This window comes from Manacus vitellinus, unplaced genomic scaffold, assembly GCF_001715985.3.
Source record: "Manacus vitellinus isolate BGI_N305 unplaced genomic scaffold, ASM171598v3 scaffold_13_pilon, whole genome shotgun sequence".
Lineage (NCBI taxonomy): Eukaryota > Metazoa > Chordata > Aves > Passeriformes > Pipridae > Manacus > Manacus vitellinus.
Window position 1 is genome coordinate 537645 of NW_021938999.1, and position 15880 is coordinate 553524.

General features: G+C 37.0%; 1 long non-coding RNA gene across 1 annotated transcript in view; it reads left to right on the forward strand.

The window, feature by feature from the left end:
* LOC108638832 overlaps positions 1-15430 on the forward strand; it is a 29160-nt gene extending 13730 nt beyond the window's left edge. Inside the window, exons 2-3 of the long non-coding RNA XR_001920095.2 lie at positions 10150-10196; positions 12615-15430. This is a non-coding gene — a long non-coding RNA (uncharacterized LOC108638832). The remainder of the gene's footprint in view (positions 1-10149; positions 10197-12614) is intronic.
* The last annotated feature ends 450 nt before the right edge of the window (positions 15431-15880 follow it).

Below are 15880 nucleotides of genomic sequence, written 5' to 3' on the forward strand. Positions count from 1 at the left end.
ATCTTAAAAACCTCCAGGGATGGTGAATCCACCCTGGGCAGCCCATTCCAGTGTCAAATCACTCTCTCTGTAAAGAATTTCTTCCTAATATCCAACCTAAACCTCCCCTGGCACAGCTTAAGACCATGGCCTCTTGTCCTACTGCTGGTTGCCTGGGAGAAGAGACTGACCCCCACCTGGCTAACAACCTCCTTTCAGGGAGTTGTAGAGAGTGATGAGGTCTCCCCTGAGCCTCCTCTTCTCCAGGCTGAACAACCCCAGTTCCCTCAACCTCTCCTCGTAGGGCCTGTGCTCCAGTCCCTTCGCCAGCTTCGCTGCCCTTCTTTCGACACTCTCCAGCGCCTCAATATCCTTCCTGAACTGAGGAACTCAGAACTGGACACAGTACTCCAGGTATGGCCTCACCAGCACTGAGTACATGGGAAGAATCACTTCCCTGGACCTCTTGGCAACACTGTTCCTGATCCAGGCCAGGATGCCATTGGCCTTCTTGTCCACCTGGGCACACTGCTGGCTCATGTTCAGCTTCCTGTCAATCAAAATTCCCAGGTCCCTTTCTGCCTGGTTGCTCTCCAGCCACTCTGTCCCCAACCTGTAGTACTGCATGGGGTTGTGGCCAAAGTGCAGGACACGGCACTTGGCCTTGTTGAACCTCATCTCGTTGGAATCAGACCATCTCTCCAGTTTGTCAAGTTCCCTCTGAAGAGCCCTCCTGCCTTCCAGCAGATCAAACCTCCCCTCCAACTTGGTATCATCTGCATATTTGCTAATGGTACACTCAATCCCCTCATCCAGATTATCAGTAAATAGAACTGAGCCCAGACTGATCCCTGGGGGACACCACTAGTGACCAGCCGCCAACTGGATGCAGCTGGATGTTGATACTTTATATATTACATTGATATTTTTTCATATATTTTTTAACTAAGGCACATGGACTAATGAAATCACGGCTCCTGTGGAAGATAAGTGCTGGTAGAGCAGTAAATACTGTGAAACCTATGGTTTAAAATAATGTCTGTTTATGGTTATTGCACATAATTTACCTGTAATGCAACTCACGTATTATTTTTGAACAGACTATTCTCTCATGCTGTGAGACTGAATAATATGGGGATTATCCTGCCTTGAACTGCTGCAAACCATCATTTCATATGAAATACTAAATCTGCTATTTTTGTTGAGATTGTTTGCCAAGTGTCTGTTATAGATAGTAACAGATGTACTTTTAACATGAGCCAGTATCTCAAAAACTTTAAAATGTCTAAATTGGGATTGTGCCCAATTATAGACTTTTCCTATAAACCAGGAGACAATGTCAGGCTGATATTCATAGATATATGATCATTTCCCTCTGGAAATCTGAGTCAGATACCCAAGTTGTGTTGATTTAAGCAGAACTACAATGATTTATGCCAGTTGCTGATCTGGGCTAGTACATTTAAATAGTATTCTGTGTCCTCTAGAAATTGCTATTCAAGATTTTCTTTCAACTTAGTGTATAACCAGTACAGCATTATAAGCATGAGGTGAGGTAATGCTGACAGTTGATGACTAGGAGAGTAGTGTGGAGTATAGACACTTTCACCTTTGCCATTTTTGTATGCAATGGACAACTATTATTGTAGTAATCTGCTTATTCCCTTTGAACCTTTTTTTTTAACCTTATTTCGGTCATTTAGTTCTGAAATTATTCTTCATGATATTGTTAAGGAGTCCCTCCATTATTCACAGGATTCAAATTTTTCTTTTACCCATCCACTTACTACAAAAACTTCTAATTTCTTTTCTTATGTGTTGTTGTGCTTCTTATTATTCCATTTGGGAGCTATTTAGTCCTTTTTGAATATATCAATCAATTATTTTTGGCAAACAAAACACATTAAGAGTCAATTAATTTTTAAGAAGGGAACTGTAAGAGAAAACCTGCACTGTGATTAAGCATTTTCGGTAAAAAGGAGTTTGACTTGATAAGAGTTGAGGTAGTATCTACATTATAATTAAGTGATTTAGTTTTTATGACCAAACTTTTCTGGCCAAAAATCTCACAAATTACTGTAGTCGAAGAACATTCCTTGGTATTGTTTTGTATTGCTTTGTAATGTGAAAAACACGGTATACTCCAGCTACTGAATCATACTCACCTTCATGCCTGTTTTGCAAGGGAATACTTACACATATTGTCCACACTCACTAGCTATTTGATTCAGTTTATTATTTTATGCCAAGATGTTCTGGGTTTGTACATTTCCTATACATCTCGTTTGTGTTATAATTCAGGGACAATAGTCACCATCACTACCTTCCTTTTTGTTATGTTTAACATTATCTGGGGTTTTTTGGCCTATTTTCTTTTTTGTATCTTTCCACCTTGACTTTGTTCTTTACAAAGTACTCCCAGTGCATTAAAAGGCTGCTGTATTTATCAGATTTCACTGGGGCATTTGAACATTTCATACTGTGAAGTATTGTGTTATTGCAGTATCAAGCACTTCAGATAAGCATGATGAATGACAGCAGGTTGGCTTTATTAAGGTTAATGACTCGATGATTTACAAGTGAAGATATATTAGAGTAAAAATTATTGCATTAATTGTTCCATTAAACAATGTGAACTTTGAATATACTGTTTGGGAATGCCCTGGAGATGTGTCATTACTATTATATTAATTGCAACATGGCATCTATTTCAGATCTGACAACTGTTTATTAAAAATAAGTACTACAGCTTATAGCAGCCCAATAACTTAAAGGTTACTCTCTCCTGTCAGACATTAATGGCCAATAACAAACTGAAAATTACCTTAGACAAAAACCAAAACAGGCCAACAGCAATATAGACAGTTGGTCCTCCTGTGGCTTTAAGTGATGTCAAAGCCTAGGGTGATTGGGGTTTGGAGGCAGTTGCAAGTACCTGTAAGTTACCTGTAAGTAACACTAGTGATGGACTCCTGCCAACTTGTCCCTTTCTTCATTCAGACCAGTCAGAACTGCTCCATACAGAAGCCCCTGCTATGCTCTGTTGCGTTGTAACTAGATAAAAGAAGAATCAACAAAGTGGTGGGAAGATCATCTGCCTTTTACGGAATCAGAAATGTTTTTGAAGCAGAACAGGTTCCCAAGCAGTACAGTTAATTAAAGGAATGCTGTACCTCTGGAATTAATTTTGAGACAGAAGAATGGGCACCAGGAAGCTCTTTCTGATTTGAAGAATATCCTTTTTAACATTTGTTGATGGCACCTTAGAAATTAGCAATCATATATGAGTAATTACAAAGGGATGATAATATTAAGTCATTATTTTACTTACTCAGGAGACAAGTTTTGTTTTCCAGTATTGTTTTTAATAACAAGTAGAGTGAAGTCAGCGGGTGAATGCTCTCATCTGAATTTTTGATTCACCAGGGATATGTCAAACTGCTATGTTGTGATGCTGTTTCCAGAAGGAATCTTTTCACAGTAATATTTTGAGTTTCAAGGGAAAAAGATCAATATAATTCAGGGGAGATCTGCAATGGTAAATGATCCCTGAATGCTTCTATACTCAGAAATACAGTAGTCATTCTTTTTTCATTAACAAGACCAAAGGCTTCTTACAGCCTTGTTAGCTGTAAGAAGGCATGTCTTCAGAGACCTCTGTAAAGCTACAACTTCCTTTCTGATTGAGTTGATCACATCTTCCTGTTTTAGCTTCCTTTCTTTTTTGTATGTAGGTATAGAATGATGAATGATTCTGCTGACTGTTTACAGGACAACTTGGTATAAGATTACTTGTAACAAGTAAAGCAAGTAACTTAGTCTAGGTGATTAATAAATTATTCACTTTGCTAAGTAAAATCATGATTTGAGGGAGGTGGAAGACACAGGGTTCAGATAGACAGCAAATATAATATTATTTAGCAGCAAGTCTAACTGCAGTTCTTTTGTTGCTTTTCTCCCCTTTTCCTTTGCTTTCACCAGTGAAGAACTGCTGCTGCTTTGTTCCCTCTGCCTTTCCACCTTTTTCTCTGTATTTCAGATGATTTGTGAAAGAAGGGCAGCTAACCACTCTGGAAGATGTTGCTGCTGCTACTGATAGGAAGAAAGGATCTCATAATTAGATTCTGCCTAGTAGCAGCACATGGACAAATCTTTCACACACAGCTCCATGGGAGTGGCAACTAACAAAAATTCCTTTGGAAGACATTACCTTAAATGGTTTACCTGGACCTCAGGGTGGGGAAAGTGGGCCAGAGGTAGGGAGAAGGTGCAGGGGAGTCTCAACTAACTTGTGTTTTCAAAGGATGTGCTGAACAAATTGTAAAATACAGTGTAGGCTTTTATATTTTTCATCCAGAGTAAAAAATTATTTGTATTGAAACTGTAAGAATAGATTCATAAAATGGCAGTGTGCATTTTTGGGTAAACTTGGTCTACTTGTGGCTTCCCACATGATTTACATGATTTACATGGGGACAGTTTACACACAAGTAAACTGAGACTCAGTTGGGCCTCAGCCTGTTCACTGGTGAGGAGTGGAGTGTTAATCTGAGCCAAAAATACCACAATGGTACAGACAAAATTTCAGGTGAACACTTGACTGATAAACACATTTAACATTAATTAATGGAGTATTTGTGACTTCCTAATGTTTCTAAAAAGAATCAGTTTTCTAACAGGATAGCAGCTTCTTAGGTGCTCTGCTAATTTGTTAATTAAATTTTATGCAGTACTGACATTCAATAGTGCCTTTAAATTGTTTATAGCTGTTATGGACCAAAAATTGATTATTCTACCTTTTATTGAGCCCTTTTTTAATTTCCTTGCTGAAAATTAAGGACTCATGCAATGGATTTCAGTCCCTGGCGTTACTACATAATTTCCTTCTTATTTCACAATGCAAGTTTGAGAATCGTATACCTAGAAAAAAGATTGAATATTCAGATTCAGTACATTTAGGACATAGGCAATGGAATGGTTCATGTATTGGAATACCCAGATATACTCTGTTTTATTGCAATGTCCAATTCCCAAAGGAAGCCTGTTGCTGTTTCTTAGTGATGACCTCTGACTTTGATAACCATCTGACAGGCCAAACGGCAGGTTAAATAATGTTTCTTCTTTATGATATATATTATTTGGATTTCAGTATCAAAAATTTAAAATCTCATGAAAAATTGGTAGGAAGAATTCAATCCTGTCAGGAACATATGGTAATTTTACATTAATTTACGTCTTTTGTAAATGTGATAGCAGAAGCATATGTGGAAACGCTTGCATGTGGAGGGGAGCAAAATGTGTTTTGCTGAAAATAAGACTTCAGCAATTGTCACAGCATATCTGCTGGTTAACAGTGTTGATGTGCAAAGGATTTGCTGAAAATTGCAGTCTGAACACAAGTCTTTTAATACTCTAGCTGAGAAGAAAGACGAAAGAGATGCAAAGGGAACACCTGGGTTTTGTCTTACTAGGATAACTAGACCTGCCTGTAGTCCCCAGCTGTAGCATTACTGCAGACTGGCAATCTAAAAATTAGTAATGCGTGTACACTCTCACTCCCTATTCATTGATTATAATAAAATAAGTTTGTCATTGTCTCACACTCAACATCTGCTGAGGAAAACACTATTTGAAAATAAGGTGCAAAATTCCCATGTAGAAAAGAGTTTTTTATAAGAAGATAGTACAGATGATGACGCTTTACTAATAAAAATGGACTTGCTTCTTTCTATTTTCTGCGAGGCAACATAAGCTTTTATATCTGTTCATGGGAAAAATATTCTTCAGAATTGCTAAACTAAGGGATGGTAACTGTTGCATGCAGCAGATAGGATACTTGGTGGGCAATAAAGATACTGAAATATTAAGAATTCTAGCAGTTCAGTTAAAAGAAGAGTTTTATATTAGAAATGAAGGTTCCGATGAAAGTGAATGTATCTATACATACAGTAAAGAATGGGAAAAAGTTGAAAATTGCAGAAGGTTAAATTGGAGAAAATTTCCAGATAAGGGAAAAATGTGTTCTCCTTTCATCACTTTCTGGTGAATTTGCTTCCAAACGATGAAGAGCTTGGTTATAATTTTTGTATTAAGCTAAATATTAAAAAAAATTCCAAAACTTCTAGGTTTCCTGCTTTGATTTTGTAGGACTGGTATCAGACTGACAGGAAAAAAAATCTTCTTTTAGCAAAGTTTCCAGCATTTAGACAGTCAAGTTAGTACGAAAATATTACACTTTCAGCATTTTGTTAATTGTTTCACCATGGATTGGTCCAAATAGAAAATAATATTTCATGTTAAAACCTAAGTTAATTTAACTTTTTGAAATTACATAAATGCGTCACTCAGATTCATTCATTCAGATTTTATTTTATGCAACTCCTTTTGTCAATATCTTTTGGAAACCACAGTAGGACAGCTCTACTCTGAATCATCTCTTGCTGCTGAGTGCTAATATGACAATAGTACCCTGGGCCCGCAAAACACTGTGTAAAACCAGGGGAAAAAAATTGGTCTCTTCTTTTTTCATTCAGTTCCTTATAACTATAAGGAACTCAGTTCCTTATATAAACTCTCAGTTTTCTCAGTCCTATATTTTAACATATATTGTACCTAAGAAGACCTCAGATCTTTTAAACACTTTAAAACACTAAGATAAAGGCTGCATATTGATAAATGTCTCTGTGAAATCTCTTTAGCTTTTTTCTTCTTTGTATGGGTAAGCCACTCTTCCCAGTGAAATTCCCAAAGGCAGCTCTGCAGAAGTGATGTTGTCTGGCAAGACCAGTATTTTCCAGAGGTGGTTCATCCCTGTTTCAGTTCTAAAAAGTTACTTGAAGTTCGCTGGACCAGAAAAGGAATCTGTTGTAGCAACGAATTAGCAAATATGTGCTCAAATGCAAATTTCCAGGTTTTCTTATCCCACTATGTAAGTATATTATCAAGTTGGAATTGGTGTGTGCAGTTAAAAATTGTTTTCTGCTGGAAATGGAAAAGCCTATCTGGTCAAAATGCAGACCCCAGACTGCATTTGTAGTTTTGACTCTGAATGCTTATTTCAGGACAGATTTTCAAATAGCTTGAGGGCCAGTATGAGTGCATGAAAGAAGTACAGCTGGCTGTGAACAACATATAGTTTAAACATTGGAAGATGGGACTGCTATATTTAAAAGGAGGTAATAGAACAAGTGAACTGCGTTAAAAGATCAAAGACAAGCAAGATAGACTTAGTAGGGTCATGTTTCACAAGATTAAAGTACTTCCGCACATGTAGCACTCGAGATTGTTTTTCTCCTGACCTAAAATGGGTCGTTGACCATTTCTATCCAAACATCATTCATGCTGGGGGAAAAGCATGGACATCTGATACCTCACTTCTACTATTACCTAACAAAGCAAAGCACATTAGATGAAACTCTAAAGAACGAGTGCGCTCTTAGATTGAATAATGTTAATGGTATTGTCTTTAAGACCAAAAAAAGTGTAAAGCTTCCACCAGTAAAAGTTTGTGAAGAGACTAATACCCTTATATGTACTTTGATCATTTGCAAAGGTAGAAGCAGGGAATAACAGAACTGTTCTCTGTAAATGCTATACTGAAACCCTTTTTGTAATGTTATCAGGACAAGTAAATATTTAACAGATCAGCACCTCACTTCCACAGATTCAGTGACACCACCTCCCATACTTCCTGTACATTTTGAAATGCTGAAAACATCTCTGTCATCTTTTTGAGTGTCAGTTTTTATCAGAATAGCTAAAAAATGCTAGAGAACAACACATTCCTGTTACTTGTTTGTTGATTCCAACCATATTCTGAGGGTAAATGTAGGCATCACAAATAAGACTCAAATGAGACACAGAATCAGCAGCTCGTATTTTCCACAAGAATCTTTTGGGTTTTTTTCTCAAAAGATACATTCAACGTCTTTGTGTTTTTTCTGCTCAGTTATGAAACTGAGGCTGCTTGCCTCCTATGCATTCACTTTATATCAATAAGAGCTTTAATAGTGCATTGATTCAATTTGAAAGATAAATGCTTTTGCAGTGTACCTTGATGAGGGAGAGGGACTAGATATGTTAGCTCATCTATTGTTTTCATGAGCATTTATGGAGATAGTAAATGAAAATGGAGAAGAATTTTTTTAGTTGTATAGGGTACTTGGATTTCAGAATTTGTGTGCTTTTGACATTATGAGTGTGGTAATGGAATTCAGTAGTTTAATTTGAATTCTGTAATTATAAAGCTTAGCTCTAAAAAGAACTGCAAGTCTAGATGGATGGTCCTGTAATCTGTAAATAAAGGTAAATAAATCCTTCTGTTGATGATGTCAGTTTTATATAATCTTGCTCATATGTTATGGTAAAGTTATACTTCTAAACAACGTCTGAGTTGTTTACAGTTTAGGTGGTAGAAAGCGTACGTGAAGGGGAATAGGATGCAAAGAAGAATTATGAAAAATAAAGTAAAAAACCTTATAGATAAGCATTGCAACTTCAAAAATTGGAACCTAAGTTTTCCTGTCACCGAGGCTTACTTCAATTTCTTGTGGACTAAATTCAGTTTGACTATTGATGAGTGATGACAATACATACATAAAGACAGTAAAAACTTACTGGTGAATAATTATTTGATGACAGTTTTCCCAGCAAATGAGAAAGTTATGTGCACTTAGTTATGTCTAAGAGTAATGACTTGCACATCATAGTGTTAAAGTAGAAACATTTCAGGAACAGATAGTGATACCTTTAAAGTGAATTTAAAGGTGTAGTGTTGTCAGTGTGGTTTGTAAGTGTTGAGAGTTGTGAACTTTGACTGGACTAAGCCTAGATATGCAGAAGAATTTGCAATACTGAAACCTTCCTGAGCTGTAAGGCACAGCAACAGAAATGTATCCAAGACAGGCATTCAGTGAGGTGGTCAAAATGGTCAAGGAAACTTATAAACTCATGAGGAGATGTTAAGAAGAAACATGAAGATTCACATCCCCTTTCAAAATATGTTAACTGTATTAATCTTTCCAAAAGGCCATGTGTAGAGACTTTGTGTTGAAACTGATCCATTTCGTGCAAATAAATACTACTTTTTTTGAAATGGAGACTTAAATTAGATGCGATATAATCCCCTAAATATCCTACCCCTGAGAATCTGGAAACACTGTCTTGCTAATAGAAATAAATATGATTTCTACACATTAAAGACTCTTCAGAAATGAAAACGCAAAGACACTCACACCAGAGCAACAAATGACATCATGGTGAGATAATGTGTGCCATAATCTGAGCTACCGGCATGTTGCAGATTGGACTGGTGGTTGTCAGATATCAAATAATATAAAGCTTTGAACTGGGGTCTTCCACATGCTGGTATAATAAAATAACCATCAACTAATGGGGGCATGAACATCAGTCTAAAAATTTTATTCTTTGTAGTCTTTTACACGGATTGAGACTTTGTGAGCATGTACCAAAGGCATGAGAATTCAAGGAACACCCTATTAAAAGATTGTGTAATATTTGAGGCAGCTAAACTGCACTACCATGGAAACTTATGGATGTTTTGAGGCATAAGGACTCCTCACATTCAGCAACAAACCAGTTTGTTGAGTAACACAGGTGTCTGAAGAAGGTATTTGAAGCCACCTCTTAATTATATGGTTCTCCAGAGTTCTGCCAGTTTCAGAAAAGAGATTTATGCTGAGATGGCCTTTGACCTGAAGTCTTCTCATTTGTGTCCCAGTTCCTCAACATGACAGGATATGAGCATTCACTATTCTCATTATCTTCCTCTCTGTGATTTCTGCTCCCATTTCTTCTTTGGTATGCAAACAAAACCAAGCACACAGGTCCAGATCAAGTGGCAATATGGCCCAATAACTTTCTTGGTGCAGACATTATCAGACTGGGTGACCTACAGGTTACATACACCTTGAAATACTTAGAGAGGTAGTTACTTTACTTGCAGAAAGAAGCTCTACTTTTGTTAATGCAGTCTGATTTATCCAGTAAGAAGCAGTTCCGTAAGCACATAGTACTGCCATAAAGCTTTCCTCTGGAAGCCATTCTCATTTGACCTCAATAAGCCTATGGAAAGCAGTTTCTTCAATATATCCTTGAAGGCTAATGCCAGAAACTAATTTCTGTAATAAATATCTTAAATCTATTTCACAGCCTTGCTTCCTGCAGAAGATTTCAGTGAGAAATGGCTACAGAATCAGGTACATCCTCTGTTCTTATGAGTACCAACACCCATTTTAACCTGTATGCAAATCACAGTCTCTGTTCAATGTGGTAAAATGTTCTTCACTCTCTTCAGTCACACTTGCTTCTCTAAAGAAATTTTTATAAATCTTTTCTATTTCAGTCACATGCTTATAGTTTGTTCAGAATTCAGTGGCACACATGCCATAGTACACAACATATTGTGTGAAAGTTCTCTGCAATACAGTCTGTTCCTTTTAAAGTATCTGCCATAATTTTTCATTATAGATGCTGTCAAAACTAAATTAGACAATATACTGTTTGATAAAACATCTTATTTCAAAATATACCAAGAATATGCAGCTAAAGCCAATATAAATGTGTCTTGAGTGATCAGCATTTTCTCCTCGTGATAAGAAGGAGAAAATGTTTTGATATATTTCTGGCAATGAATTCTTAAATCCAGGCCATGAGTGCTAAAGAGCTTGTCAGTTTGGGAGCTAATCCATATGCCAAGGATACATTAAACAAACATGTAGCTACTTATTTCAGAGAATGACCAGATATGAATAAAACTTTCACAAGGAAATCGAGCCCAACTACTGGTAAGTGTAAGGTGAAATTTTAAATCGCTTTTGACAAGGTGGAAAAGCAGACAGGGTCATAGTGTAACTGCAGTATAATATACATGATTAACTTATTGTGGACCCATTCTCTGGCAGCAGGATTTTACATATGCTGTATGGTAGAAATAAATAATCACTAAGAGAAAACATGTAACTCAAAGTGCAGAGGCATGCATAAATAATAATTAAACAAAAAAAGTCTGGAGAAAGTGAACAAACAATGATTTCATTTTCTGATCACAGGCCTTGGCAGTGGGCTCTACAACAGTTTTCTCTTTCCATGTAATGCCATAGCCTATCTTCTCTACTTGAAAAGGGGTAAAGGAGCTCAACTATCCCCAAATATACTGTTCAACAATAATGTTTTTTGACTCTGCATGATGATATATTTATTTGATCCTTTAATAGAGTGATAGGTACAGCTCTCCTTCTTAAGTTCTCAGATCAGACTGAATTCTTCACTTCTACCAGTGGATGATACAGTCTTTTAACATATCTGAAGCTCAAATGATCAAAGGGTGAAGGGGAAGTAACCTTTTCCCACAATTGCTTTCAGTTTTCTCATGCATAGTTAAATCAGTGCATTGAGATGTAATAGTCTACAGGGATGGATGCAGAATTAGCCCCTGCAGTCTCACCAGAGTTTAATGGGTGATCTGATGCAAACAGCATCAGTTTCTGCCATCTGTTCATAAGGGCACCACTGGCTGTTCAGTGAGCCCCTTCCTTAGTCATGCTGGAAGGAATTTGGATGACTAAAACTGAAGTCTGAATACCCCCACCCAGCAAAACAATCAGTGCAGTAAATAACTGAAGATAGGGAAAAAAGCAAAAATTAGAAAAAAACAAATTATTTAAATAAATACAGGTCTAGATGCATTTTCTCAGTTCTTTAGATTTAAAGAGTTACATGCCAAGTACTGTGGTAGAGAAAATTTATTTACTCATTACAAATAAGTTTTCTAATAAACTTAACCTTTTTTATATAAAACCCATTCTGCTTCCACAATTATGTTGTTTTATTACATAAGTGGTCTAAGTAACAGTTTTGTTTATATAAACTATAAATAGTTTGAAGAAGTATATTACAACTTATAGTATGTTTTGAACTGTATTGCATGTCTTGTTGTAATTTGTCATGTGTGTTTTGTTGTTATTAGACCTGATGCCTACTAAAATGGAGGGAAATAGAATACCAAATGGTATGGAAGAATCAGTGATAAAACTAAGAAAAGTACAAGTTTATCCTTGTATAAGAGTACATTTACTCATATAAAAAGCTATTTGGGGGAAAAAGGTATAAGACTGAAAACACAGTTATTTAAATATTTATTTTGAAAGCATAATATGGTTGAAGAAAAAGTTCTTCTAAATTCAGTGAAATACTTGTACTCACTATGTTGCAGTATTTGCCCAGGTACAATTTTGTAGAAATGCATTTCAGGAAAGTTCTGCAGGGTATTAAACACAGACATAAAACAAAGATAAGGATTAAAGCTAATCAAAAGCTAAGCATAACAAAAATCAGGAATATTTAGACAGATTTTTAATTATCTATCTGTTTAAACATGAATTCCCCGAAGAACAGTCAGCATTAAAGACATCTCTGAGAAATGTGTCATGGGAAGGAAAGGCTTTTTACTCTAAAAGAGCTTATTTGGATGTTCTAATTAGCCATTTAAGCATACTTTAGTTAGAAAGCAGCTACAAATTATATTGTTATCAATAAGAACATGCCTTTTCAACAATGACCTTCATTGCTTACATTTATTCTTTTCTAATTAAACTCTGAGGAAATATCTATTCTAGACCTGCTGCTGGCCAAAGCCAAGTCCATCAGCAATAGTGGCAGAGCCTTCCAGGGAAAACATACATGAGAAAGGATATGAAAGACACTGTGCAGCAGCTGTGAGAGAGAGGTGTGAGAAAAATACAAGAGAAATACCTGTAGACACCCAAGTCAGTGAAGAGGAAGAGGATAAGGTACTCCAGGCACCAGAGTAGACATTCACCTGTAGCCTGTGGAGGATCCCACACCAGAGCATGTGGACCTGTCCTGATGGAAGCTGCAGATTGTGAAGAGACCATGTAGGAGCGGGCTCTTGGCAAGAGCTGCAGTCTGAGGAGAGGAGACCTCATGGAGAAGGTTTTCTGATAGGAACTCTGGCATAGGGACCTATGCTAGTGCAGTTAATGAAGAACTGCAGCCCATGGGATGAACACACAATGGAGCAGTTTGTGAAGGACTGTATCCAGCGAGAGGGAGTCCATGCTGGAACAGCAAAAGAGCTGAGGAGGAAGAAGTGGTACAGACAAAATGTTTTGAATGACCACAACTCCCATTTCCCATCTTCCCTGTACTGCTAGTAGAGTGGGGAGGAGGTAGAAGATTTTGGAACAAAGGAGTGAAGTTGAGCTTGGGAAGAAAGAGTAGGATAAGGGGAAAGTGGTTTCAGTCTTTGTTTCTCTCTATCCTACTTTAATATTTTCTTTTTAATTAGGAATAAACTAAATTAATATTCTGCTAGTCAAATCTGGTCTGCCTCTGATAGTGATTGGTGAGGAACCTCCCTGTCCATATCTCAAACCACATGCTTTTCCATCTAATTTTCAGCCACTGGCCTGCTGATGAAGGGGAGTAAGAGAGCACTTGTGTGGGCATCTGGCAGTCAGCCAAGGTCAGCCCACCAGAGAAGTTTATAATTTTGTCACATCAGATGAGTCTTTTCTCTCTCTTCCCAGCTCTGCTGTATTATCTGGCACATGATGTAGGTGGGTGGTATTGATTTTCCTAATGTGCTAATTCAGACTCTGTCAGAGTCCTTTGAAGCTGATGTGTTTTCCATGTTATGATCCTAAGCAACTGAAGCTGCTTGGTTTGACACGGGGAAGGAATTCTCATAAACTGTTCCAAATTGAAAGTTTTTTTCTCATCAGTGAGCAAGATTCTTTTTCAAGATTGAGTTCCATGTTTAATATTTACATCCAGCTTATGCAGATTTATCTGCAAATAATCACCCAAGACATTGCACATGCATTTTCAGAGGGGTGCCAGTGAACTGCTTATGTAGATTTTCTGCATATAAAGTTGCAGATTTTGCAGCTACCAGAGTTCACATTTTAAAATGTGGCCCTATTAGTGTAAATTATACAGTATTAGCACATGCTGAAATTTCAAAGCAAAATGATATATGTAATAGCTAAGATTCTAGAAAATGACGCAAGATAAGACAGCATTTAAAATACAGGAGAAAGCAATGTTGATAACATAAAAGTAACAAACAGTTTAGAGAAAGATCCTGATATATCTTGTAAGTATGTAGGATGGCAGACTGGAATTTGCATGTAAAGGGTAACAGAAAAAAAAATATAGACTGTAGTGGTGGAAAGGTGGGAAGGTGTTCCTGCTCAGGGCAGGAGTGTTGGAGCTAGGTGATCTTTAAGGTCCCTTCTCACCCAAATGATTCTATGATTCTATAATATAATGCTTGGCAGAAGTTGTAGTAGTACCTGTAAATTTGAATGTTGGTAGTTAAAAAGCAGACAAGAATACATAATCTAAAGGCCCTGCAAATAATATCTTATTTTTTCACACAGTTTTTAGCACGAGAGCAGTTTTAAGATAAGGGAAGTTATGATTTGTGTAGTTACAAAACTTTGCATAATTATTCAAAATGCACAGAAAGTACCTAAAGCACAAGGCACAAGCCTGCAGAAGCTCCTGTATGTACAAAAAGTGCAGGAAAAAGCTATGTGACAACACTAATTATAAAAAAGAAACTGCGCGTGGTAACAGCAGCATGAAGCTGAGTTTTTTTACCACAAGCACGCTGTAAGGGAGCATTTTATGTAAACTATTAGGCTAGTGGTCTCTAGTCTCGCACTCTATTCTACTGAATGTACTGGTTTTGTCTGGGAAAGAGTAGTAAGTCTTCATAGTAACTTCTACGGGGCTATGATTTGTAAAGCCAAAACAGTATTGATAACACACTGATGTTTTAGCTGTTGCTAAGCAGTACTTGCACATCATCAAGGCACTTTTTTTCTGCTTCTCATACTGTCTCACCACTCTGTAGTCTGGGGGTGCACAAGAATCTGGGAGGGGATACAGCAGGGACAGCTGACTGCAACTGACCAGACGGATATTCCATATCATATGATCTCTTGCTTTGCAATAACATCTGCAGAGAATAAGGATGAAGGAGGAAGGTGTCAGGAGAGATGGAATTTGTCTTCCCAAGTAACCGCTATTCAGGATGAAGCCCTGCTTTCCTGGAAATATCTAAACATCTGCCTGCCAACAGGAATTAGTGAATTAATTCCTTGCTTTGCATTGGTTTACTGATTAAACTATCTTTATCTCAACCCACAAGTTTTCTCACTTCTACCCTCATAATTCTCTCCCCCAGCCCACTGTGGGGAGTCAGCAGGTGGCTGGGTAGTCCTGAGCTGCCAGCCAGGGTTAACCCACAACACTGCAGAAACTGAAGACATTTTAAGAAGCAGTGCTTAAACACTACTTAAGATGAATTCCCTCCAGAAAGCACTATGTGAAGCTCATGTTCTGTGCACCTGCTGTGGTTCCCACATAGCATTTTTTGTGAATTTGGTTTCTACCTCCTTATTTAGTACTATAAAATTAGAATATGCATATCATATGCATTGTATAACTGTATCGTAAATACAGTTTTCCTTATTCAGATTGGTGTCTGATTGCCTAGAATTCCTCCATCTGTATTGTATTATCTATTTTTCTCTAATGTATGATATATTTTAAAAAGACACTAAAGAATGAGGATCATAGCTTACTGATTTTTGAAAATAAAAACATTTTAATAATTAAACTATAGGTTATGCTTCCTAATGCTTTGATGGGACGAGAATGTAATTGTATTTCTTTTATGAAAGCTGTTGATGCTGTTGGAAATATTGAAAACATAAAAATTACCATGTTATTTCTACTTATAGCTCTGGTTTCTCATGAACATAAGAAACTTCTGCAAAGCAGTTTAAAGTTTGTTACCTCGAGGATATAAATCTAACTTTTAGAGATCCTGCTAAAAGCCTTCTGGTTT